The following is a 26,065-nucleotide window of genomic DNA, read 5'->3' on the forward strand; positions in this document are numbered from 1 at the left end:
GGAGTCCCTTCCAATCCAGCGGGGTGGCTGGGTTTGCCGGGGCTTTATTTATACGGTTCCCCCCTCCCTCCGAACAAACAAAAATATAAATAGCAGGGACCTCATCAAGTGACAGGCTGAAATCAGAGGGGAAGCCAAGCGAGGGTTGTTTTTTTTTTTTTTTTGGCTGATGAAAAGGGAAGATGATATGTCTGATGGGGGAAGGAAAGCAAAGAGTAGGAAGAAGGCGAAAGACACTTGCAAAACTAGGTCAAGTGGGTCATTGCTGGTAAAGATGTTTCTAGAGCCAACAGAGAGGAAGTCAGCCTCCATAAGACCTACTGTGCCTATGTCAGAGACACAGACATGTGTGTACACATGCATGCACACACACACGTGCACTCACACACATGCACACACACACGCGCGCGCGCACACACACATACTGCATTGGTAAAAACCCAACGAACTCTTCCACTTTTCTGCCCTCATTCTGATGAGCACGACCTAACAATGCATTGTTTTTGCACATGTAAGCAAAGGAGTATGCTCAAAATCCCTTCATCCAGAGATGGGCATTGACAAATAGGAAAAGGAGAGAAAATATGACAAAACATTGCCACAGATGGTTGTTCTAGTTGCTTCTTTAACACCAAGGGGGCGGAGCCAGTTGAGTTCATTCGACTTTTGTGACCTATTGCCGCTCTAGACTTGACTAAGCATCAGCAAAGCAGTACATTTTCTGCATAATGAGTCTTGGAGCCTGAGCTGCTAGGTTGTTCAAATCCCGCTGTAGCTGCGGTAGCTATAGTGAGGGCCAGAGAGGTCTTTCTTTAGCAAAACATTTCATGGGAAGATGGGGTTGAACCTCTTCCAAGTAAGGAGAGGGCTGAGGGGAAAGGGGAGAGGAGAGAATCACCTCCTTCCCCCAAATAGTACACCTAATGGGTCATAAGACCGAGGTTGAAAAAATGACACTATTCTGTCCTTACCATGAAGAGAGAGTTCCCAGGACACAGCCTTCTGCTACCTGAGGTGGGCACCAGAGAGGTCAGGACACCCGCAGGCTGACTTGGAGCACACAACTGCCATCGCCAGGCCACTGCCAACAGGGCGCGGAATGGCTCTTTCATGGGGATGACTCTGTCTCCCCTCATCAATGCCATCAGCTCTGGGACTAACACTCAGGGTCATGTTCATGGACGAGAGCAAAACAAACTGAGGAGAGCGGGATTCACAGACTCTACGCTCTAGCCAGCTGGTAGACCCGCCATCCCTACCGTCCTGCAAACCCAGCAGGGCCTCTGCGACACCCACAGGGACTTCTCAGTGGCTTTAGATGTCCTGAGGTCCTCTGAGACGTATCCCAACAACACCAAAGAGCTGTTGCTTACCAGATGTGCAACATGAGGCAAGTCAGAAGCCAAGTCTGTTTCCAGACGTGCCAAGTGAAGGGTATGGATGGTACCCACGCCCTCACATTATGGACAGGATTAAATGTGGCCACAGATGTGAAGGCCGGCCACAGGACCTGGTGAGCCGGGAAAACCTGGTGATGGTCACATCTTCTTGTATTTATTTATTTATTTTGATTGAGAGAGAGAGAGAGAGAGTATGCATAAGCAGGAGGTGGGGAGGGGAGAGGTACATGGAGAGGAGAATCCTAAGCAGACTCCATGTTCAGTGCAGAGCCCAATGTGGGACTCGATCTCATGACCCTGAGATCATGACCTGAGCTAAAACCAAGTCAGACGCTTAACCGACTGAGCCACCCAGGTGCTCGCTTCTCCTCCTCCTCTTCTTCTTCTTCTTACCATCTGTCCTTTGCTTATTACACTTGTGTGAGAAGCAGTACAGACTCCTGAGCCAGACTGCCTGCCTACATGAGCTAAATATGCGACTAATGTGCTGTGTGTCCTTAGGTAAGTTGGTTAACTTCTCTGGACCATAGGTTCCCTAACTGTAAAACAGGGATAATATGTATATCTACTTCATCTGCTTCTTTAAAACAAACTGCCTAGAAAGCACTGAGAATCGCCCCAAGCACAGAGTAACTGCTCTACAAATGTTGCCTGTTACTATTGATATTATTAGTTATACACACACACGCACCTATAAAGACGTATATGTCTACCTCTAACACACACAGATACATGTAATCCCTTGAAATCTCTACATTCACATTAGAAGCATTTATACGAACCCATGAGTCCCGAGAAAGCAGGCCCAACCTCTTGCTGCCCTCACAGATGAAAGCCCCCAATGTAAGTACACGGCTAAATGTCCTCAGTGGGACCACGACATTTCATTGTGGGGGAACCTATCAACAGGACATCACTTAGGGAAAATTCACTTTGAATCAACAAAGGTACTCTAATCATTTGAAACAGACGGCCCCAAATGTATTTCCTACTTACTGTAAGAATTCAATCCTGTATTTTCGTTTTTGTTCTTTTAAACCTCTAAGATCAGTTCCCCCATACTCCTGAATGCCGCCTTGAAAACTCTGCCTTGCGAAGGCACGTCCCACCTTTATTCAGACGTCCTATCAAATGTACTAGAAGGAGAAGCGGCCATTCCACGCTGAGCGGAGGAGAGTAGGAGCGCCTAACACAGGACTGAGGAGCCTACCAGCAGCAACCCTACAATTATCTTGTGGTTTCCTAGAAGTTATAATGAGCTGACCCATTTGGCGTATCAAATGCCTCCTGACTGGTTTTGTAGCTCTCACCCATGCAGAGACATGGCTCTGTGAAGAAAAATAACAGGCCATTTAAGCTGAAATATGTTGCAGTGGGTGGAGAGAATATCGGGAAAGAGTTGCATCCTGCAGTTAAAAATTACTCAGTGACTCTGCACTGGTGTAAAGCTAAAAGCCAGAGGCCCAAAGCAAAAAATATGCATTTTTTGAGAAAACTAACAAATCTGTAGCTGAGAGACGGTCCCTCCTTCTGTTGAGTCAAGTGTGTTTAGTTAACATTAATACCCGTATTTTCTGCATTTCCCCCAATTTCATTATTTAGGCCATATCTAAATCCAGGAGAGGTTATAATTCTGAATAATGGGCTACCTGCTGCCTATGGGGATATGTGATAACGATAATAAATAATTTCTGAAAATTACAAATTCCTTCCATGCTTTTGGCTTCATTTTGGAAAACAAAGAAATTATTGGTTTGCCCAAGAAATAGGGCATGTGGGCTCCTTGCTCATGTCTCCGGGAGCCACAGCCTGAAACGGCTCGCCCGTCTTCATCAGAGCCACAGGTGTCCTCACCAGAATGCGTACGAATGAGCCATCCCCACTCTAAGTTTATTGGTTTCTCTTCTCACAGCCTCAGCAGAGGAGGGGAGGGGGGCCCAGATGCTGAGAAATCCCACTAGAAACATCCATGAGGTACGGGCCTCCCTCTCCAAGGAGAGACAGACCACTTTCCCACTTGCCCCTCACAGAGGAAGACGGTATTCACCGTAACTTGGAAGATGGAGCAAAACCTCAGGAGCTCCGGCGCACAGAAGCCCAGATACCAAGACTTGCAGCCAAATCCTGGCTACTAACAAAGGCAAAAATCTGCATGGCCTGAGTGGCAGAGGCCCCCGCCCCAAACCCCATAGGAAAGTGGCCATGAGTCATCTCGGGTACACCGGACGAGACTGCTGGCTTTTGCTCCAAACCAACCAGGGACCTTACCACCACGGGAGTGTGTATGTGACCCTAAATCAGTCTCTAAACCTCAGGGATAAAAGCCAACCACGACTGCGTGACTGGTTGCGAGAGGCCAGAAAACCCACCCACAAACTCCCACCCTCTGCTCAGCAGCCCTCACCGAAGGTCACTTGCCCCGTTTACTTGGAAAAGTATGTTAGTTCTTGAAAAGCACACTTCATTAAAATGCCCTACGTCTGAATTGTATTACTTTGGATTATAATCAGAGGGAGTTTTATTAACATGACACAGAGAGGAGGAAATAAACGTGCACGCGCCTAGTCCCTGACTTGCAGAATCTTCCAATTGCAACCGACAGAAATGGCAGATTTTCTGAGATTGTAAGACAGACATTAAATCCACACGTTAAACAAATACATAAGTTAAATAAGTTAATTACTGAATTTCATTTCATACTCATTGTGCACATGCCAAGGGATGGATGCCGTCACTCACTCCGGACATCCTGAAGGGTCAGATTATTTATCCCTGGGGGTCTATAACTCACTACAGCCTAAGCTCGGTGTTAGGCTTTGGCAAAACCGTACCGTCATACTGCATTGCTTGGGCACCTGACCAAAATACGGTGATCAAGAAGAGACACTGGAGGGAACCCAGAAAACGAAGGGGAGGGCTTTTCCCCACGTTTCAGAAGCACGAGAGAGGGTCTTGGAGGAAGCCGACGCTAAGACAGAAGCGGAGCCCCTACTGTGCACCCATTCAGAGGGATGCCGATGAGGTCACTGTCCCCAAGGACGGGTGTATTCCTTCCTCTGCAAAAAATGCACCTGGCAGCCCCACGCAAATGCTGCTATAAATACCCGAACTGGGCACCCCCATGAAGAATGATTTCACGGTGGGAGACGCAACGGCTGCTTTTACCAACAAAGCGTTATTTTGCCATTACAGGTTTTAGGAAGTACTTCTCTTCCTAAAAGACTTTCTAAAGACCATTTTTATACTCCATAGACTTCCATTTCATACCCAATAGACTTTAAACATAGTGTAAGTCAGTGATGAAGTAAGTGGCCATGCTCCCAAGTTTATGTAATTCCTGGATGTGACTTCAACATACATCTATTCATATACCCAGATGTCACCAGGGTTTTGGGTTTTTTTGGTTAATTCATTGGTTCCAGCCATATTCATGGCTGAACGCCACCTGGTTAATTAAACTGATCCTATGGCAATCGAGCTAATCACTGTTTGCCTGGATAAAATAACTGGGCTGGCAGGGTCACTATCCAGCTATGCAGGGGACAAACAAGCAGACTCAGAATCATCGCTCGCATTCTCTCTACACTAAGCTCATGGCAAAAAAAAAAAAAAAAAAAAGACATCAGCCTCTGAGAACTGTAATCAAAACATTCAAATCCGGAAGATCCCATTCCCTGGAGGGGACAGCTATGGGTTCACCAAAACGTCTGTGTGCAAGAACAGAGATTCCAAGTAAACATTGTGCACAAACTCCGGTCATTCCACAGCAGCTTCAAAGGATTTTTCATCTTTAAAAAAACAGATTTAACTGTATAGGAATTCAAGCAGTACAATACTTCTCCAGCAAGATGGCATCCAGTCACCCAGGGCAGTCAAAAATTTTCAACTGAACACAAGAGTAGGAAATTCCAGATGAGCTTGGGCGGTTACATTTCATTTCCAAATCCTACGGTTGTCAAAGGCTCCCTCTACCAACGGGAAAGTAAGACAAAGCCAATCCCGTCATGGTGCCAAGTGCTCTCGATGTCTTGAGCAAGTCACTGTCATTCTCCACCTTGACTTCCTTAATCAAAAGATGAGAGACAGCAACTACACAGTCAGGGTTTACTTGTGTAAGGAAAGTGCTTTGAATATAGGAAGCCAGACATATTAACGGAACCATTATTTTTGCCCCAAAATGAGTCTGTTGTGTGTTGGGTATCCGATATTTCTGATTTGCGCCTCAGTCTGAGAGTGGGAAACAGGCACTGGTTTAAGGATTGCTGGGAGCAAGCTAGAACTTGGAGATGCGTTTACTGGGAGTCAGCCAGTCTGCCAACCCACCAGTGGCTGGAAAGTCACCTGTGGGAAAGCAGAAAGGTGCTACAGAAGTTGAGGCCCTGTGAGCAAAGGCTCTTTAGGGGGCCCACACAGATCACAAGACGGTAAAGAGAATCGATGCTGTCTATGAGGCCCTGGGAGCCCCCGGAGATCTCCCACTGGGACAACTCCCTCCCGGTATTTCTGGCTAAGCGTGTGAACAGAGGCAGACCGAGCCAGCCTCTGTGTGAGGGACAAATAAACATTCTGAAGACTCAAGACTGTGAAGTCAACAGAGCCTCAGTGCAACCCAAACCTTTGGGGGTTTATGCGTTATTAGTCTGTATCACGGCTTCCAATCATTTGTCCCTTTAGAACAAGAACTCTCAAAGACCTGACAAAGAGGAACGGACACTTGCGGTTCCCCATTTTGCTTTCTCACTCTCTGCAAGCCTCCACTGGGAAAAGGAGATGCCATGCTTAGGAGGCTGAAACACCAGAAGGGATTTTCTAATGAAAAGCACAGCCCAGAGACCCCTCCCTCAGTAGAGTACCAGAGCATTTGTCTTTCAAAACTAAGGACTGGTGCAGGCATCCCGTACAGATACAACGGAGGGATCCCAGTCAGCGTCTGCAGAACGCAGGCACCATGCCCGGCAAGTGATGTCAACAGCAGAACCCCTACCTCTTACACCCAGAGAGGCAAGAGAGACAAACGTCGGAGCAACACAGGAAAGGCGGAGCATCACACCTGGGCATCACACCAGTCCCCTCCCCAAAAATGAGGCACCTGGGCTCCTCTCCCTTCACTTTGCTGCTAGCAACGGCATCAAGAATATGTTTTCAAGCTCTTGCCAGGCCGAGGGCATCTGGGAGAAAAAAAAAAAACAACAACAAGATGCTGGATGGGAAACACATCATTGCTGCTGTCTAGGAGGTCATTCGCATGTGTTATGTGTGTGTGTCCGCCTGTGCACTTGTGTATCTGTGTGTGCACGTGCGTGTGCGTGCACTCATGAGGCAGATATACAAGGGATCGGATGCTCCACAGAAGGCTTACATTTCAGGAATCAATTTACGTCTCTACAGTCTGCACCCAGGAGTGAAGCTTCTGATAGTACTTTCCACCAGATCCCTGCTACAAGGCTGCGTAACCCAGTAACGTCTGACCATCTCACTTCTGGCTGGAATAAGCTCCTTCCAAGGTCTGGGAAGGCTGAACAAAACCCATTAAAATGCTTGGAGCTTCTGAGGTTGGTTCAAGTTTTAGGCAAAGGTGTATCTTGTTTCCAGGAAGCACATGTGTGCAGGTGGACAGACGGACGGGCTCCCCGTGACCCCCTGTCCGTAGGCGGACTGACGCTATTTGGGGACAGAAGCTGAGCTGGGTAAACACTCCCCACTCTTCAGCCCCTTCCAGGCTGTGGGTGCCGGCCCTTCTTCTCATCTGCATGGTTCAAATTAATTATACACTTTAATTTCATGAATTATTAATTTGATTCTGACTCGGTAGCTTATGATCACCCAGCGCTACAGACTATACAATTCCAGCTTCATTAAAACATCACCAGCTGCCTGAGAGACAGACATTAAATAGGGAAGAGCAATAATAAAATTAAGCTTCCGGCGCATAGCAACAGTCTTCTTCCCCAGCGGCGGGCAGGGCTGGGCTCTGCTGCCAGGCCGGCCGCAGGGGCAGAAAGGAAGCCGTCCTTTCAGAGCAGTCCACACCCTTCTATAGAACGTGCTTCTTGGCCTTCCACCACGCACACAACTTCAGATGCTCAGATGGCACACTGGGGAGGAGGGGGTGCATTCATCTGTCGATCTCTCCCTCCAGCCCCAACAGTTTGTCCACCACCCACATGGAGCCCACATTAACTCTTTGATTGCTGCCAATGCTCCGAGCGCAGCCGGGCTGGCCACGGGGTTCCGGTGGCAGCACATGATAAGCCCGATCCAGCCGGTCATCGAATCATCCGCAGACCGCGTGCGCAGGAAGCCTAATCTGGGGCCCGGCGCAAGCCAAGATCTGAGTCAGTGTAAGTTCTGATCCATTTCTACAATGAGGAAAATGAGGCCAGGATCTCTGAAGTTCCCAGCAATGCTGATTTCTTCACCTTCATGGGCGAGATGGACTGTTCTTCCCAACCTCATGATGCCGCACCCAAGTGGATAACCCTTTCCCAGAAATTCCCCACTTCCTCTTAACAGGGAGCATTAGGAAATCACATGCATATCACTCAACAAGGTCACTGCCATAGGTTTTAGCTGTGTCCTTTTGGAAAAACCCTATGTGGTTACTACACCAAGAGAAGTCCTGGATTGACTGACAGACCCTTCTTCAAAGAATTCAAGAAACCACTGGCTGGGCAGACAGCGCCCCAGCTCAGTCAGCATCACGGAAGCAAGTGGGGGAAGAAGGGGAGAAAGAGAAAGAGGGAGCGGTCCAAGCCCCTTTCTTCCTTCTACCTCATCTACAAAAAGCCCAGTTAAGAATGCACACGCCTCTGTAACTCTTTCAAATAAATAAAACCACAGCACTTCCCCCAGCAACTTTGTGGCAAAACAATTTGTCGAAGGCAAAGGTTGGAATTTAGACATTCCATTTAGCCGCTTCAGGAGTCTAAGGACCTCAAACCTCGTGGGATTTGAAATCGATGGAATTAATTAAGGGAGATGCCCAGCACTCTCCACTAAGTAATCAGCAGGTACAGTAGACCTGAAAGTCTATAAAGAAAAATGGAACAGGATGACATTGAAGGAGGCAGTAAGGATTAAAAAATGAGCATCCGAGTGGGAAAGGCACACGCCCATTGATCGCGGCATACGAGATTAAGGCTTCAGTGAGCGGCAAGAAGATCCTGTAGCAGAAATGGTTACAGAGCCTGAGCTTAAGCTCTGCAGATACATATAATCAGTGACAGCCAGGCAGCCCCATGCAGGGGACCACCTGCCAGGGAGCCTAGAGCCAAGGGTCAGTCTAGGGATAAGATGCAAAGCTGGGCTTAAGGCATTAGTACTCTAAATGATAGTGTACTGCCCGACACCACATCCTTTCATGTTTATTGTCTATTTCCTTCACTAACATGGAAGCTCCATGAAGACAAGGATTTTGTCTCTTCCGTTCACATTGTTATCCCTAATGCCTAGAATATAGCCTGTCGTGGGGTGCCTGGGTGGCTCAGTTGGTTTAGCATCTGCCTTCGGCTCAGGTTATGATCCTGGGGTCCTGGGATTGAGCCCCGTGTTGGGCTCCCTGCTCAGCAGGGGGGTCTGGTTCTCCCCCTCCCACTCCCTCTGCTTGTGCTGCTTGCAATCTCTCTCTCCGTCAAATGAATAAATAAATCTTTAAAAGAAGAAGAAGGAGGAGGAGGAGAGGGCGCCTGGGTGGCTCAGTCGTTGGGCATCTGCTTTTGGCTTGGGTCATGATCCCAGGGTCTTGGGATCGAGCCCTGCATGGGGCTCCCTGCTCAGTGGGGAGCCTTTTTCTCCCTCACCCACTCCCCCTGATTGTGTTCCTTCTCTCAGTCTCTGTCAAAAAAATAAATAAAATCAAAAGAAGAAGAAGAGGAGGAGGGACATCTGGGTAACTCAGTTGATTAAGCATCTGCCTTTGGCTCAGGTCATGATCCCAGAGTCCCCTGATCGACCCCCACATCGGGTTCCCAGCTCAGTGGAGTCTGCTCTCCCTCTGCTATTCTCACCACTCTAGTGTTCTCTCTCACTCACTCACTCTCCCTCCCAAATAAATCTTAAAAAAAAAAAGAAAAATACAGCCTGTTGCAAAAAGATGCTCCATAAAGTTTTGTTAAATGAATGGATAAATGAACATATAAAACATTCTAATTGAACATATGCACCCCAGCTAATCCCCGGATGGGTTTCCCCATGTTCCGACGGCAGCCAGGTAGAGAAGGGGGAACCACAGGTGAGCTACTAATGAGAAATTAAACACCGCTGATCCACGAGCAACGTGGGTCTGAATGGCACAGGTCCACTTACACACAGGTTTTTTTACACTAGGGCACTATAAATGTATGTTCTCTTCTTTACAATTTTCTTAACTCTTTAATTCACTTTCTCGTGAGAATACAGTGTATAACACATATAACATATAAAGTATGTGTTCATCAACTACTGACATTATCAGTAAGGTTTTGGGTCAACGGTAGGCTACCATGTTTTGGGGTATCAAAAGTTATACGTGGGTTTCCAACTGTGTAGGGGGCTGCTGCCCCCAATCCCTGCATAGTGCAAGGGTGATCTGTAGAGCACTCTGCCTTCAAACCTGGGGAACATCAGTGAGCCTTTCGTAAATTGCTCTTTCGGGCCAATGACAGCAAATGGCAAAGTGAAGGAATCCAGATAAATGTGTTGGAAGGTATTCCACGATGGGAAAAAACTGCACCGTCCTAGCAGAGCGCCATAGCTCAAAAGAATTCAATTGTTTTTGCTTTTAAGTCATTATGCGTCTACCTTCATTATCTCCCAATACTGTAGGAAGCAAAAAACAAAACAAAAACAAAACACAAAAAAACACCACCACCAAATACAGCACCCAGTTTTGGAGTCACAGATTTGAAGCAGTGCCCTAAAGAGAATTCTGGCCACACTGAGAATCAGGGAGAAAGTCTTAACACCCTTTCACTCCCCAGATCATAGGCATCCAGGTCAAATGCCTGCTCCGGGGCCCGAGGGGGAGAAAAGCAGAGAGTCCCATATTCCCTGGTGCACAGCTGACCTTTCTACCACAAAGCATAACCAGAAAAAGCCCCCTTCATGACAATGCCAAGATGCAAATTCCAGAAATAGGAACAGACAGTCGGCCACGCACCTGAGAATGCTTACAGACTCCTGGGATCAGGAGAAGCCTTTTCAGACACCACTGCAGCTGCCCTAGTTCCCTTGGCAGGCTCCTCACTGGTCCGGGGAAGTAGAAGACAATGCTTTCCCAAGGGAGCTTGACCTTCTTTTGGAAAAACAGGCCCCCTCCCCCTGCCTTAGAGGATTCCCTTAAAATCTGTCTTTTGTTACAATAGGGGTATGACCATTGCTGAGTATCCCTCAGCAAGGAAGCCTGAGAAGCCCTAAGCTGACCGCAGCTCCCCTGGACCAGAGAAGGTCAAGCCACACAAGTAACATTCCACTGGGCATCTCTGATACCGTAACGGGCAGCCGCCACACGCCTTCCCCAACACCACGTGCACTTCGCACTGAGGAAGACAAGCAGCTGGATCTGGGGGTGCGGGGGGCTCAGGCCTCAATGAGAGTTCTCCACGCGAGCCCTCGTTTGGGCTCTGGCAGAAGGCATCCTTGAGGGGCTCCTGCTGGTGTCAGCAGATGTGAGCCTGAGAAGTAGTAGCTTTCATTTCTGTGACTTCTTCCAAAGGAAGTTAGGAGACCCCAGGGCTCCTGCGTTCATCACACAGTCCTAGGAGCACTGCTGCCTTTGCGACCAGAACTGTCCCGCAGGGAGGACAGGCTGACTTCACTACAGAGCACAAGAGTCTCTCAGAGGGGTCAGCACGTTCACACAGGGATCCTTGGCGCAACACAAGCCTGAAAACACAAAGATCCAGCAGCTTCTGCCATCTGGGAGTGAGAATCCAGACAGGGTGAAGTTTCCCATGAGCCCAGACATCTAAAAATTGCCTCCTGGCACTGGACACATAGGAGTGTTTAAAAAAAAAAAAAAAAGAAAGAAAAAAGAAAGCAAGAAAGAAATAGAGAAAATTAAAATATGCAGAACAATGAAGGAAGGATTTTCTGAAACAGAAAACACAATCTCTCATTGTTTGCCCTGTCTTTATAATAAAAACACGGTGTTGGAAACCGTCTGGACATGGGGACTTTCCGGTTTCCATGGGAGGCTGGACGTTTTGCATTCAATACAAATTAGCTCCTCAAAATCAGAATCAATTGTCATAAAATGTAGGGAAGTGTTTTCCCATGGGGCAAGCATTTGTGGTACAACTGGAAATGTTCAACTTGATTATAATGCTTCACGAAAAGGTCAGCATGGGATTTCGGAGCTTTACCTTGAGGATGTTGCCTGGGTTTGCGGGCAGGGTGAACCGGGGAGGGTCGGTCTGCCCAGGCTAGCACGTCCACATCACTCTGATCACATGTCACAGGGCCGGCAGCCGGCCGTGTGCTTTAGAAAACACACACACACACACGGACATACCCCCATGGGCACGGGCGCACGCACACGCGCACACACACACGCACACACTCACGGACATACCCCCATGGGCACACGTGCACGCACACGCGCACACACACACGCACACACTCACGGACATACCCCCATGGGCACGGGCGCGCACGCGCACACACACACACACACACACACACACACACGGACATACCCCCATGGGCTTTCAGGAGCCCAAACACTTCCAAATTCAAAGGTAGGTAGAGTGGCGATCACTGGCATGTTCATTGCACAGGACAAAAACAACGTTGCCATATAATAAGGCAACAATGTAAAGCTGGACCTCCATCCCTGGGACACAACATGGAATCATCTGGGCATCATTTGTGCGTTTCACCAGCGCCCTGGTCTGGGCCTCCCCACATCCCAAGACTCTGATCTAGAACATGTGCAATTTTCACAAAGTCTCCGGATAATTCTTACACCCTATACATCTACTCTCTGGTTTCCTATAAATACGCTATTTACAACTCCAGTGAACAGCCTGAAGCCTGCAGATACTCAGGCCAAGTGAAAACAGCTAGCACTCCCAGATGTCCAGGTTCCAGTCAAACGGTCGTCACGGAGTCGCAACGCCTTTGGAATTGGGGCTACATATGTGACATTTTAGGGCAGACATCAAAGCCTTAGCCTCCCAACCTTCCCTCTCCCAGGACGAGGTACAGAGATGGAGGAATTTCCCCTAACCCCACCTCCGATTTAAACTTGCATGAGAGGGAGGGCAGAGAAAAATGGCTCAGTGTGGCGTCGCTTGCTCAGGGGGACACTGCCCTGCCCGTTTGTTGGCTCTCACACACCAGCGTGGCCGTGTGGGTCTCCCCTGCACTCGTAGGAGCCCCCAGCTTGTGCGGTTTATCAGATCTGACGGGGCCACTGGCCAGGAGCAAGGCTGGTAGAATTCTGAAACACTTTTGTTATCAACCAAAAGGTTGTCATTTGGCCACTTCCGGAGGGTCAGCCCCACCTCCTTCAGCAAATCCAAGTGTGATTCCATGCCAGGGAGGGGGGCTGACCACAAAGACTGGGAACATGGGACGACAGTCTCGGTTTCCGAAAGACCTAACCTCTGTCTTCTTTGCAATTGACATTTTTACATTTCAAACTCTGAAATGCTGCAACAGACTGCTCTCTCAAAACGCATCCCTGACACAAAGAAAAGAGCCTGTGGCTCTCTCCAGCCTCTTTCTATCAAGTCCAGATGATCAGAGAAATCAAAAGCACGGCGGAGTCTCTGGTGAGGGCCAGCCAGGCCACCTCTGTCATTAGCTTTGATTCCACAAAGTAGCCAAGGTGGGTTTAGCCCATCCCCGAAACCTGACCGATTTAAGGTTTGGCTAGAACCCACACAATCATTTTCAAGACCACGTTTGTCCCCCAAATCCTAAATATTCCTGGTTGTCACATATTCCTATTAGATCCACACGTGCCAGGGCTCGACCTACAGAAGCAGCTTCCAAAATGAGGAAGGTCACGTCTTGACCTCCCAGAGTTCCCAAATGGGATCCAACTGGGAGCTTCAATGGGTGGCAGCTGATTTTCACCCCAAGCACGGTTATCTTTATGGGGGTGGAGGGTAACATCCTTTTGCAGAAAACAATCTGGATTCTCCAAAATTGCCTTGAACATGCTACAAGGCCAGTGCAAGGTATTTTTCTTTCTTTTATTTTTTTCAAGATTTTATTTACTTATTTGACAGAGAAAGAGCACAAGAATGGGGGAGCGAGAGAAGGGGAGAGAATCATCCCAGGACCTCTGGGATCATGACCTGAGCCGAAGGCAGACGCTTAACTGACTGAGCCACCCAGATTCCCCACAAGATATTTTTCTCTATTAATCTGTACGTCTAAGTTTGGAGTCAAAAAAAAAAAAAAAAAAAGGTAAAACATGCTGTTAATGGCAAGTTCATATTTTTACTAAAGAATCACAGCTCAGGAATCAGACTTAATTCCATGACTTAAGTTTTATGCATCCCTGGCAAAGTTTTTAAGTGTTATGAACCATTCAGAATTATTTAGGAAAGGGGAATATGGTTACCTATCTTGATATTTTTTGAGGATTAAATAAAACAATACCTACGGTATCTGACACACAAATGCTAAATAGATCGCTAATATGTCGAGTCACCTTGATTCTGATTATTAACGGAGGTTAATCCTCTCCTAGGTTTACACTAGGTACTGTGACGCACAAGAACTGGACAGGAGCAGGTGTTACTAATTCCAACTTAGTGCTCTGAAACCACAGTCTCCCCCTAGTGGAAGCCGATTAATTTGTTTGTTTTTGAACTGATGGGCTCAGCCAAGGCACACCTGTTTCCGGGCAGGGCTCGATGAAATAAATGCTTCATTTTGTTTCTCCGTCAGAAATGGGGCCCTCGTCCACGTAGGGGATGTGTCTAGAGAGCATTTGTTCTAACTTTCTGGAGCCAACACACACCTGCCCAAGTAGCCGAGATGATGTACTCCCACTATCCTGAGCTACTAAGACGGTCCCAGCTGCTGCTGGAAGTGTTTTTAGATGCATTATTTATTTGAACACCTGCTTGACAATCCTAGGCACAGCTCCGTCTTGGAAGGGAGGGGCCACTGGGACACCCAAGGACTCCTTCCCAATATGGCTGCCTTCGCTGGTCTGGATTCACCCTGGGGCCATGAAGGGCCTTCCTCCTCCCCAAGTCTGGTTCTGACTGCATCACACACCAGGTGGATAAAAGTCGTTGAAGAAACGCATCCCATGGCCTGGTCTGAAGCAGAGGCTCCCAAGAAACCCAAGAACGTAAACCCAATGCCACACTGTGCAGGTCAGACCCAAAGCATCCCGCCCTGGCAGCTGCGAAAACGTCCGTCCCCCTCAGCTGTCCCTCCCACAGTGGCACACCCCTAACCACTACCATGTCCTATTTATCAGAAGGGAAACTATCACTCTCTTTCCCATCTTTCTGCCTTTATTGACTTGCTTGGCCTCAAATGCAACACCCATTCGTCCACCTTGTGCTGACCGCCATCCCCCCGCCCCATTTTTCAATTTTCAACTCAGAGCCCCAGCTCCCTTCCCCACCCCCACTAGCCTGCAGCTTTACCGCTCTCCGACATCCAAAACCCGATACGGTCTGTATCATAATATTTCACATTTTAACTACGTTCCACATGGAGCTGTCACCCCGATGGTGTCTTCAGGTCTTACAAGAAAGGAATTGTGTCTGTCTTTCTTTTCTTTTCCTCTTTAACCGTCTGTATCTCGGTGGCAGGCACGTACAGGTGGTGAATGTCAGTCTGAAGACTGACTGAGAGCCCCTCGCGAAGCCGTGTGGCGACCCCCCATGATGAACGTGTTTACAGGAAGAATTCTGGCCATCGGCGCTTGGGCTGGGTTCAGCAGGTCGTGCTGTCTCTGCCCATCCTGCCTGGGGCCAAACTGCCTAATCTTTCAAAATTTAGTCTTCCTATTCCGTTCAAGGGGCTAAGGATCTTATTATTTATTTAACTCTCAGGCGTCTTAAGGGACAGAATGGTTAGGAAAGGCTCGAAGATGTCGCAATGAATGATGCCGCCTCTCGGGCAGGGCAGGCTGCCTGGCACACAGCGGTGTGTCCAGAGGCATGCGCAGAGAGGCGCGCTCCTTGGAGGTCACCGCCCCTCCCTGGAGGTCTCCATCTGATCTGAAAACACCCTGCTGGCATCATTCATAAGCGGAGTGTCTTTATATGTAATGACCCAAATACACCCGTCCACGTGCCTCAGAGAAGCAAGTGCGATTCAACAGAACTGCAATTTTGTTATTCACTCCCCCACACACCCCCCAAGTAATCTCTCTGCCTTGCCCTCTGACCCTCCAAATGGCTGCCTTCGGAAGCCTAGTGGACCATCTGCCTCTGTGCGCAGTCCTCTCAGGGTGAGGAGGAGAGAAGCCTGGATTAAAGGGCCTTGGCAGTGGGAGTCGAGGTCCTAAGATACAGGTTTTTGACCGATGGACAGAATGTATGCTTTGAGGGGAAAAGGGTATCCTGGGCAGGATTTCTGAGTCAGGGGAATTGACTCAGGTAATTCAGATTTGCAATCCAGCTTCTCACTTCCAAGGCCCGGGCTAGTGAAGCCAAAGTTGACCTACCTACTTTAACTCAACCATGTACCGAGTTCCCACCTGGATCCCGGTATCATTTAGACACTAAGCAACAGCAGGAAGCAAGTTGAAGAAGGTCTCCGCCAGGGGTCCCAGACGAGGTTCCCTTCCATCACCGGGAAACATGGAAAGAAGGTTCCTGGACAACAAAGAAGTCGCTGGGCCCCGGCTTCTGAGAACCTCAAAGTCACCTGACCCTCAGGAGCACAGGCTTCATGAACAACCAACCACAAGGCAAACCAACAACAACATTCCCCGGTTATAAGCAGGCCACTGCAGTCCTGAGGTGCTTGTCACAACTCCCAAAGACCTCGTTGCAATTTTTTCGCTGTTTCTGCTGAAGGAGATTTATAAACCAAGTGGCTGGGACTGTGCGCCCAACTTAGAAAGATCGTTTAATGGAAGAGTCGTCATTCAGGAAGTCCAATTAAAAGTTCTATTCATTCATTCATTCATTCACTCACTCATTCATTCAAATAGTCAGTAGTCAGTAGTCAACTTCTACTGAGTGGCTCGATGTATAATGGCAGGTGCCCGGGGGAAAGGTGGAGATGGATGGCACAGTCCCAGCTCTTGAGGAACTTAAAAATCAACTGGGGAATTATGATCCTCATTTTATAGATGAGTATAGATGAGCGGTGGCATGGACAGTTAAGGGATTTATTTTAAATTCTTCATCCCACAACGAAGTCATCCTACAAAGTCATCATAAAGATGAAAGAGCACTGAGCTAGAGGGCAGGCCATCCTCAACCCTAGTTGGAGCCCTGGTTCGGACTCATGGGGCAGGTCCGGTCCCCTCTCTGGGGCTTCACCTTCCTCGTCTACAATGAGGAGGGGGTAGCTCTTTATAGTGCATTCCTCCAGGTCCAAGATTCTATGACTCTGATACTTGTGACCAATAACGTTTGGTGGTTAGAATGGAAGGACTCAATCTCTTGACAGATTTGAAGGAGAATTGTTACTCCGCTCACTTAGAAAGTCCTACTGAAAGGAATATGGAAGCCATTCCATTCCTTTGGCACTCTGCTGTTTTCTTGTAGAAGACGCTTAGCCCTAAGTAGGATATGTTCACTTCTGGGCACTTTCTAGCTGGTGTTCTGCCGTCTTAGCAACGGTGGCACAGAGAGCTGGAGCCCTTCCCTACATCTCCCTGCAGCCCCTGCTAATTGCCTATAACACAGGGTAATAAGTGTTTGCAAGAGCTATGTTGCTTCATGTAAGAATCGCTGCTCCAAAGATAATGTAGCCGTCTATGGGCGATGTGACAAATGGGGACGTGGACTACGTGTAAAGAACTCTCAATTAAAGGTTTATCAGACAGTGAGAGGACTGACCTGGATCATACGTAAGGTCCCCTCCAGATTTAGATTTCTATATTATATTACGATGAATTCAGCGACAAGAATGTAAAAGATTCCTTTATATTGAATCCACCAGTGACTCTGAAATGTTCACCCAAATCACTCAAATTCCATTTATGGGCACTAACCTCCAAAAAGGAGAATAAAAAGTCTGAGGAAAAACCTCTGTGTGGATTTTTACAAACAGACTGTTGAATAATTTCTTGACATTTCCAACCCTCCCCAGAGAGGTTTCTCTCAACTTGGGGGACGTCCCCCTGAATTGCCAATGAGCTGACCATTTTGCACCATGTGAGCTGTAAAATCACATCGATGGAGATCTAAATGACAGAAAGATTGGATTTGTTTATGTTTAATTTTCCCTCTCCTGCTCCCACACATCATTTGTCTGTAATACCGTGTTTTTTTGGTTGCAGAGGCACAGGTGGTTCTTATTTCAGGCTATAGGAACGGTCCTGCTATTCAGAGATTAACGGATAAAGGGAGCCTTGTAAAGAGATTTGCATGATAATGGTAATAAAGCTCTCTGCCGCCTTCTGTGCTTACTTCAGTCTGTGTGCCCCTGAAAACGTCCCCCTCCCCCATGCACCGGTCCCCTTGCCCCTCTTTCCCGCCACCTGACTCCATGAGCTCAGTCTCAGGCAGACAAAAGTGAATCAGGAATGGGGCAGCTGCAGAGAGCGGGGACAGGACAGGAAGAAAGAGGAGAAGAGAGACAGAGACAGACAGACGGAAGCAGAGCAGACAGGAAAATGCCTACTGCTCCTTAGGAGAGCAAGGTTTCTGCAAAATGAACAGAGAAAATACCAGACTTGCACCGTCCACAGCAAACAATACCTTCAAACTTCCCTTCTTTTTATGACGTCTGCTGCCATTGCTGTTCCAGCTTCCCTCCTACATTTTATGTTCAACACATGCTTGACAACCTCATATATATCTTTTTATATATGATACATACATAAAACCATAACTGCTCTGGCACCGCACACATGTCAAGGCCCAGATGTAACTTATTTCAGAAGCAAAAGTTAGCTGTGGATTTTTGCTTCTATGTATCCCTGCATAGGCACAAGTTCAAAGGGCTTCTCCTGGAAGGCTACACCAAGAGGCAGGAACCTGGACCTCTCTGAGAAATTCACAGTTTCTCCCCAAGGGCTGAAGACCAGTTATCAAGCCAAGACATCACGGAGCCTCAGTTTATACCCTTCCTCGAGCCTCACGCCATGTCCTTTCTCTGCACTTGCGGACCTGCCTGTGTTCCTCGTGCCCCGACCCATTGTGTGGCCTCCGAGCCTGTATGAGGATGATGAACCGGGCAGGCAATGTCATTCTGGAGAGATACCATGAAGATGTCCAGGCAAATGGATTAAGACAGAGAGCACAAGCCGGTCCCTACAGCAGGAGAGAATGTGGGAAGCGCCCAGGACCTATGCCCGCCCGTCTGGATGGAGACTCCAACAGCGGGAAGATGCGTCAGAGCCCACACACCAGGCCGGGAAACCGAGTCCCTTCCCTTCCTTTGTCTCCTAAGACCTGCACGTGTTTTCCCTCATTTGAAGGGAGCCCGGAGCACTGGAAGCCGGGCTGACCCTCTGCCTCTCGTGCTGATTAACAGCCCACAGGGGCACACATTACTACCCACCCCACCTCCTTCCTCTGCGCCTTCTGATATCAACCGGGAAAAGGGAATCTAAAAATAAAGCTGGGGCCAGAGTGTGTACCACTCGATTGGGCTCCTGTGCTCACAGATCTGCTTATTTTGGCCTATCTCTCCCCAGCGATAAGGCTGCTAACAGCCTGTTATCAGCCAGTTGGTGAAAATGTGCTCCAGCCTGATTAGGCCTCAGTCTTTGCCAAGGTTATAAACAGCCGTTATCGTTTTCCCGAACAGAATAATCCGGACAGTATCAGCTCAGAAACATATGGGCCACACAGAGAAGATAGCCGCTGACGGACACTTCATTTTAATTGTAACGAGTGGGTAGCAGCAGCCTGCAGACAGCAGACAGAGAGCGACCCGATTGGCAGCAGGGTTGGGGTGTGTGTGTGTGTGTGTGTGCATGTGTGCGTGTGCACAGGCGAGCGTCTTTTTTTTTTTTTTTTTTTTAAATAAATCCCTTCTTCCTTCCCTGGTCTCCAACGCCTCAACCGCTTTGCTATTCTGGGTGGCATAATGAACTGGACCCAACCCCAGATGCTACCAGTCACCAAGCATGACCCTCCCCTAAGAGGCAGATGGGACCTTTCTGATGCCCTCATGGAAAAGAAAAGAAAGAAAGAAAAAAAAAAAACCAGCAAAGGGGAACAGTGGGGACCAATACAGCTGTCTCTGTTCTTCAGCCCCCAATTTCACTCTAGGAACCTGCCTGCTCACCGGACCCAGAGCTCATCCTCATGGTCAAGGGTGTTCAGAGACCACTCCTCCCTGCGACCTCCCCACCCCCTCACCCCCCGCCAACGAGCCCAGGGTCTGGCAGGTAGCAGGCTCTCGGAACACACTGGCTGGACATTTACAATGGAGCCTTTATACCATGTCCCTCACCTTTTCACACAGAGACAGCCGCATCCAGCTCAAGGACGCTCATGGGGACAAGCCTGTGCTCGTGGGGATGTTGTGTCCTGAAAGCAATTTCCAAAACCTGGCTTCTCCCCATGCTCTCCTGTGCCAGACTTGTTTCTCAGGCTTGACACAGGCACTCAACTAGCTGGCAGGTTGCAGGGGAGGGAGGTGGCAGAACACAAAAGAAATCACGCTGGTCAAAGTTTCGCTGGAAGTGTTCGTCCCTCTGCCTCCAGGTCAGCAGATGTCTCCGGGGCTGACAGCGCGGCCCCGGGTCACCATCAGCACATGGCCTACAGCCGCCCTGTCCTTCCAGGGAGTGATTCAATTTCTCCTCCTGTGTCCGCAGAAGTGAGTGGAAGGAGAGGGGCTGAGAAGCAGGGAGGAAGGGCCCAGGGCAAGAGGGTATGAGGCGAGCACACGTCCCTGCGGCCGGCGGCAGACCCAGCCTGCCCTCCCCACTATGGCCCACAGGCTCCCACCTGGCAGACCAGATGTGGCCGGCAAGGGCAAGTGCAGCACCAAGGAAGAGACACGCCGGTGTTCCCCACCATGGACTCGGCCATCACTGTCCACTCTTCTGCTCAACGCTGGAAGAAATTTACTGTCTTCAACCTGGCTTTCCTTTTCTTCCCTTCTCCTACTTTTGTCCTTATCCCAGGAAGAAACGGTAGCAAGAGCTGGTATTTATAGCATCCCGGTGTACACACCGCACCTAGCCAGAGCATCCTACAGACACCTGCTGATTTAATCCTCCAAACGAGGCTATGATTCCCACCCAGGTGACCAGCTCCCTGGCCAGCACTGTGTAGACCTGCTCGCACCCAGGCTACACACTGTCATGCTGTTGTCTGGGGTCTAAGAGTCGCACCGCTTCACCCCTGCACTCCTCCACAGATTTACAGGGGCTCACAAGAAGGCCCCCCCCAGGACTGGTGGCTATTCCACTATCGAGTAGAAATTGAGTCCGTGATAACGTTCCTGTAATAATATCAAATTCAAAGAGAGAGAAAGAGAGAGGGAGGGGAGGTCCTGCTGCTCTCTGAAATGAGCCTGAGGCCCATTTTTGTTTTAATTCTTTTTTTCATGGCTTTTCAACACCTGCTCTCACCCTTCCACTCGCCCTCCCATCTAGGGCTTAGGTTGCCTGGCAGGAGCCCCAAGAGACCGGCCGGCAGATCCATGCAGGCATCTGCAGTGGGTGGTCCGGGTTCAAGGTCTTGGTGGTCTTCAGCTCTGTGCCCCCGACCAAGTTTCAAGGTCACAGTGGTCTTCCCCTCATTACCATCAGAATCTGAAAATATCCTGGACACAGGAGAATCCCCCTCTGAACTCATGAGTGGGTTCAGGGGTACTTTATTCAACTTAAAGTGGGCTTTTTTCTCCTTTTCTATTTTTGTTTACTTATTCTTTCTGTTTCAATGGACCCGGCTTTGTTCTGCCACGAATTGGGGCTAACGAGACTAGAGGATTTGCTGCAATAAGCAGCTGGTCCTAGTTCTCCGGTGGGTCTGCTCGCCATTTCAACCACCACCCCCTCCCTTCCCCTACAAAGCTTCCATTTTTGTGGAAAGAAGGCCAGCTTCTCTCGGAGTCAACAATGGAGGCAGAGGAGGCCTTCAGGGCAGTAGATTTCGACAAAGGGAACCATAAAGAGTTGGGTGGGATGCAGCCATCCTGTCTCTGCTGACCGGCCACCCCTATGGACCGTGTCCAACCTTCTCAGAACATTGACGGCAACAATGCCATTGCCGATGAGCGTGGGTGTCCCCGTGACCGTGAGCCCCCGAAGGACCAGGGCCCTGTCTTCCTCCAGTCTGTACCCCCAGCACCTAGCCCGGAACCCAACACCCAGTGAACACTCGGGAAGTGGCAGCTCAAGCGAAGGAACAGATTCAGGCCAAACCTGTCCCAGTGGGTGTGTTCGAGGCCACGTTCTTTGGAGACAGCTTTGATTAAAAAAACCTGACTCCAGGGACATCTGGCTCAGCCAGCTAAGAGTCTGACTCTTGGTTTCGGCTCAGGTCACGATCTCGGGGTTGTGAGATGGAGCCCCGTGTCGGGCTCCGTGCTCAGTGGGGAGTCTGCTAGAGACTTCCCTCTGCTCTCTCACTCTCTCTAAAATCAATCAATCAATTTGCAAATTAGCCTCAGTTTCTCCATCTCTGCAATGAGGATAAGATACCTGTTGCCACAGATGTGCTGTGATGATTACACTTGTTAAAAGCACTTTGACCAGAGCCTGACGCCTAACAGTCACCTGATAAAAAGTTCTTTCCGATGACTAGCCCTCACTCACCCACTTCTGCCCCTTCCAGAGCTCCTCTGGTGGTCAACCTGCGAAGACCAAAGACAGAGCCACAGCCAGGAACCCCGGTTCCAATCCCTGCTGTGCCCGCACTCCAAGGGTCACTGCGTCATCAGACCCCCACTCCTGTGGCCGGTGCTCGGCGGGGTCACCCTGCCTCGTCAGTTGGCGAGGAGACGGCATGACCTACCAGATGCGGACCCGTGTGGGAAAGCGAAAGCCAGATGATCAGATCTGCGGCCAAGTCACTCTCCGGCAAAGCCACTTAAGGTCTCGCCCTCCACGGACCTGGTCAGTGCCCCCCCGCCCCCGCACTGTCCCTGGGTGCCTGCAGCTCTCTGGGGCTCTGCCAGGGCTCCGTCCTTCCATCAGGGCCTCCCGTGGGCCCGCACACCGCGAAGCGCACGCTCCCCCCAGTCCTTACAGGGAGCTCTGCCCAAGTTCAAGCACCTGCGGGGCGGGCCATGCACGTGCTCCCTGCGGCCCTGACACGCGTTCAGCAGGAGCCCGGCCTCCCCTCCCGAAGCAGGCGTTCTCCTGCTCGCACGTCCGGCGGTCCCTCCGGGCCCCGAAGTTCTTGTGGGGTTTCCTCACTTTCCCAGGAAGGGCGTCTTCGTTTGGAGACTCTTAAACCGTTTGCCCTCCCAGGGCAGGCGCTGGGGCCTAAAATTCAGGGCATCGCAGGGGGGTCATGCTCTTCTCCTCCTCCCCGGGAAGCCAAGTGAGTTCACCAACAGCTCGGCTGGTTTTAGCATCCGGGCCTTCCATGAAGCAGGATTACAGGGTATCTGTGCCCTTGGGCACGCGCACGTGCACATGCTCTCACACGCTCTCATGCTCACACTGTCTCACACACTCACTCCCCACACTCTCACAAACACACTCACTCACACATGCCCAGTCTCTCACACACAGTCTCTAACACACTCACATTCCCCCTCCACTCACACACACACATTCACACACACTCATTCTCTCTCACAGGCTCACTGTCTCTCACACACACTGTCTCTCACACACACACATTCCCCCCCACTCTCTCACACACACACACACACTCTCATTCTCTCACGCACATGCTCACTCTTTCACACTCTGCTGCCCACATTCGCTCACACACACACAATTACATACACACTCACATACACTGTTTCATAGTCTCACACACACTCCTCACACACTATCCCACCCACTTGTAGTATCACAGTCTCTCACACCCTCTCCCACCGTCTCACACACTCACCCTCCCCCCCCACACACATACACGGACACATCCTTACACACGGCCACCAGGGCGTGCGTCCCATTAGCCACAGCGCGGTTCTCATCTGTGGCATCTTGGGACGCGCCCAGCCGACGCTCTCTCTCCCGGCCTCCTGCGGGAACGGTGCCAAATAAAATAACAAAATATTCATACGGTGAGGCACGTTAAAACCTTGGGAAGATTTAAGCCTGGGTTTCGTGTCACAGCCGCTCCCCCCTGCAATCTGTATTCTGATCTCGGTGTCGGCGGAGCCGCGGTCGGAATACCCAAGGTCTCATCACAGACGCGGGGCTTACTCCTTCCCTGACATTTGCTGTTTCGTGTTTCCCTGCTCGTTCCCTCTCAGCCTCGAAGTGTCCACAGCCCCTGGCGACCCATGGCTGCAGGTGGCGACCTGGCCAAGGATGTCCAGTAACTCGGGACAAGCAGGGGACCGACCTCTGTCCGGGAACTGAGCTGTACCTGGGGCTCCTGTCTCGGTTCGCGGCTTCCTTCACCCGGTGGGGAGTTTTTCTAAGATTGGGATCGGCCACCCCTGCTGTGGCACCTGGAGGCAGGACTTAAGAATCCAGAAGTTACCAGGACCCGATGGCGACTCCCCTCTTCACCAAGAGGGCTTTGGTGTTGGGGGCGGGGTGGGGAGGTCGTGTACGCCTGACTCAGTGTGTCCGCATCTCCAGGCTCTCATTACAATTCACATCGGAGACTGTGTGATGTAACTCCACGAAGTGTGGACACTATCATTTGTAGGGGTGCGAGCCCTCCAACGAGGGGCCAAGCACACTCTCTGATGGCCAAATTCAGAGACAGGCACATTCTTCATGTGTGACCCCACAGCGGCCATTCACAATGACTACCACACAGATAGGGTTATTAGTAGTTTAGTATTAGTATTAGTATTAATATTAGTATTAGTATTCGTAGTTTAAAAACTCAAGCAAGGTGCATTAAGATTTAAGGAAACCAAATGTAACTAGAGGGACGATGGTGAAGACATCTTTTTCTTTTTTTAAAGATTTTATTTATTTATTTGACAGAGATTACAAGTAGGCAGAGAGGCAGGCAGAGAGAGAGGAGGAAGCAGGCTCCCCGCTGAGCAGAGAGCCCAATGTGGGGCTCGATCTCAGGACCCTGGGACCGTGACCCAAGCCGAAGGCAGAGGCTTTAAACCACTAAGCCACCCAGGTGCCCCAAGATTTTATTTATTTATTTATTTATTTATTTATTTGTCAGAGAAAGAGTGCGCACAAACAGGCAGAGAGGCAGGCAGAGGCAGAGAGAGAAGGAGGCTCCCCACTGAGCAAGGAGCCTGATGCAGGACTCGGTCCCAAGACCTTGGGATCATGACCTGAGCAGAAGGCAGACGCTTAACCCACTGAGCCACCCCGGCGCCCCGGTGAAGACATCTTTTGACCCCTGGATCACCAGAGGTGTCTTACCGAGACCTACCAGCGTTCCCACTGTATGATCTGCTTTCCAATCATGTATTCATATCCAGCTTATCAGAACAACATCTAGTGACTAAAGCGAGTTATACCACACTTCGTAGGGACGTCACACATCTTCACAAAAGAAAGTCTCTGAGGCACCCACAGGGGCCCAATGACCTAGAGAGATGGCAAGAGGAGCAGAAAAGACACCGCCTCACGGCTAGCATCACCAACCACCTGAGGCCACGGGGACAGAAAAGATCAGTGGCTCCACAAAATAACAACAGAATCAAGACACTTTCCAGGTACCCCTCATGAAGTCACAAGTGTCTAAGATTTTTTTAAAAAGGGGGGAAAAAAGCAAACGTATAAGTCCAAAATGCGAGCAACAAAAAAAGAAAGGCCTGTTCTAATTTACTCTCTTCTGACAACATCCTGTTTTAATCACTCTGCAAATGCTGTAGCCATTAGGCAAATTAACACAAAATCTCAGATCAAAGTGCCATTCGCAGGTAGACACTTACATAACATTAGGAGGCATGAAGGTGAACAGGTGTTATGAACAACTTCTTTGAATGTTTTTAATGCATCCACTAATAGAACCTTCTGAAGAGGTGAAAAAAACATTCTCGAACACAAATTGAAAATTAAAGGCAGGTTGATGGTACCTCAAAATGAAACACGTCAAGTGAGAAAATTAGAAGCATAATGTCTCTGTACTTCTGAAAACCTTTGCTGTGAGGGCACACAGTAGGAGCATGTCTGTGTGTATATATACATTGGATTCTGCCCATGCGTCTGCAAAGTGAAAGGGGCTGACATTCGTAAGTGGTGACTCAGAAGACAACACAGAAAGAAGACGCACCCAGACTCAGAGATGAACTCATGTAAACACATGCCCTGGGCCTTAGGCAAGCAAACAGGGTATTTCCTGTTATATGGCAACGAGGTCCTGAGAAGTTATATGTAACATTTTAAAACCGAGTTTTGTTACAGTCTTCGGGTAACACACTGTTTAAGAGAAGTCCGTAGTCAGGTATTTCTGAAAATAAATGAGCCCATCCTTTACCATATCTGGTAACTATAGTTTGTTGTTGTTGTT

At 49.3% G+C, this 26,065-nt stretch overlaps 1 protein-coding gene across 4 annotated transcripts in view; it reads right to left on the reverse strand.

Annotated features, from left to right (window-relative positions):
* The window catches only part of PBX1 (PBX homeobox 1), a 167,382-nt gene that overhangs the window by 113,022 nt on the left and 28,295 nt on the right, over positions 1 to 26,065 (reverse strand). Inside the window, exon 1 of one of the 4 annotated variants that reach the window (XM_032872993.1) lies at positions 19,944 to 19,962. The exons of the other annotated variants lie outside the window; for them this stretch is intronic. The gene's annotated coding sequence lies outside the window, so the exon portion shown is untranslated. Of the gene's footprint in view, positions 1 to 19,943; positions 19,963 to 26,065 lie in introns of those variants that run through there. 4 annotated transcript variants of the gene reach the window in all.

The sequence above is a fragment of the Lontra canadensis genome, unplaced genomic scaffold (assembly GCF_010015895.1).
Source record: "Lontra canadensis isolate GAN:19392208 unplaced genomic scaffold, GSC_riverotter_1.0 scaffold46, whole genome shotgun sequence".
Classification (NCBI taxonomy): domain Eukaryota; kingdom Metazoa; phylum Chordata; class Mammalia; order Carnivora; family Mustelidae; genus Lontra; species Lontra canadensis.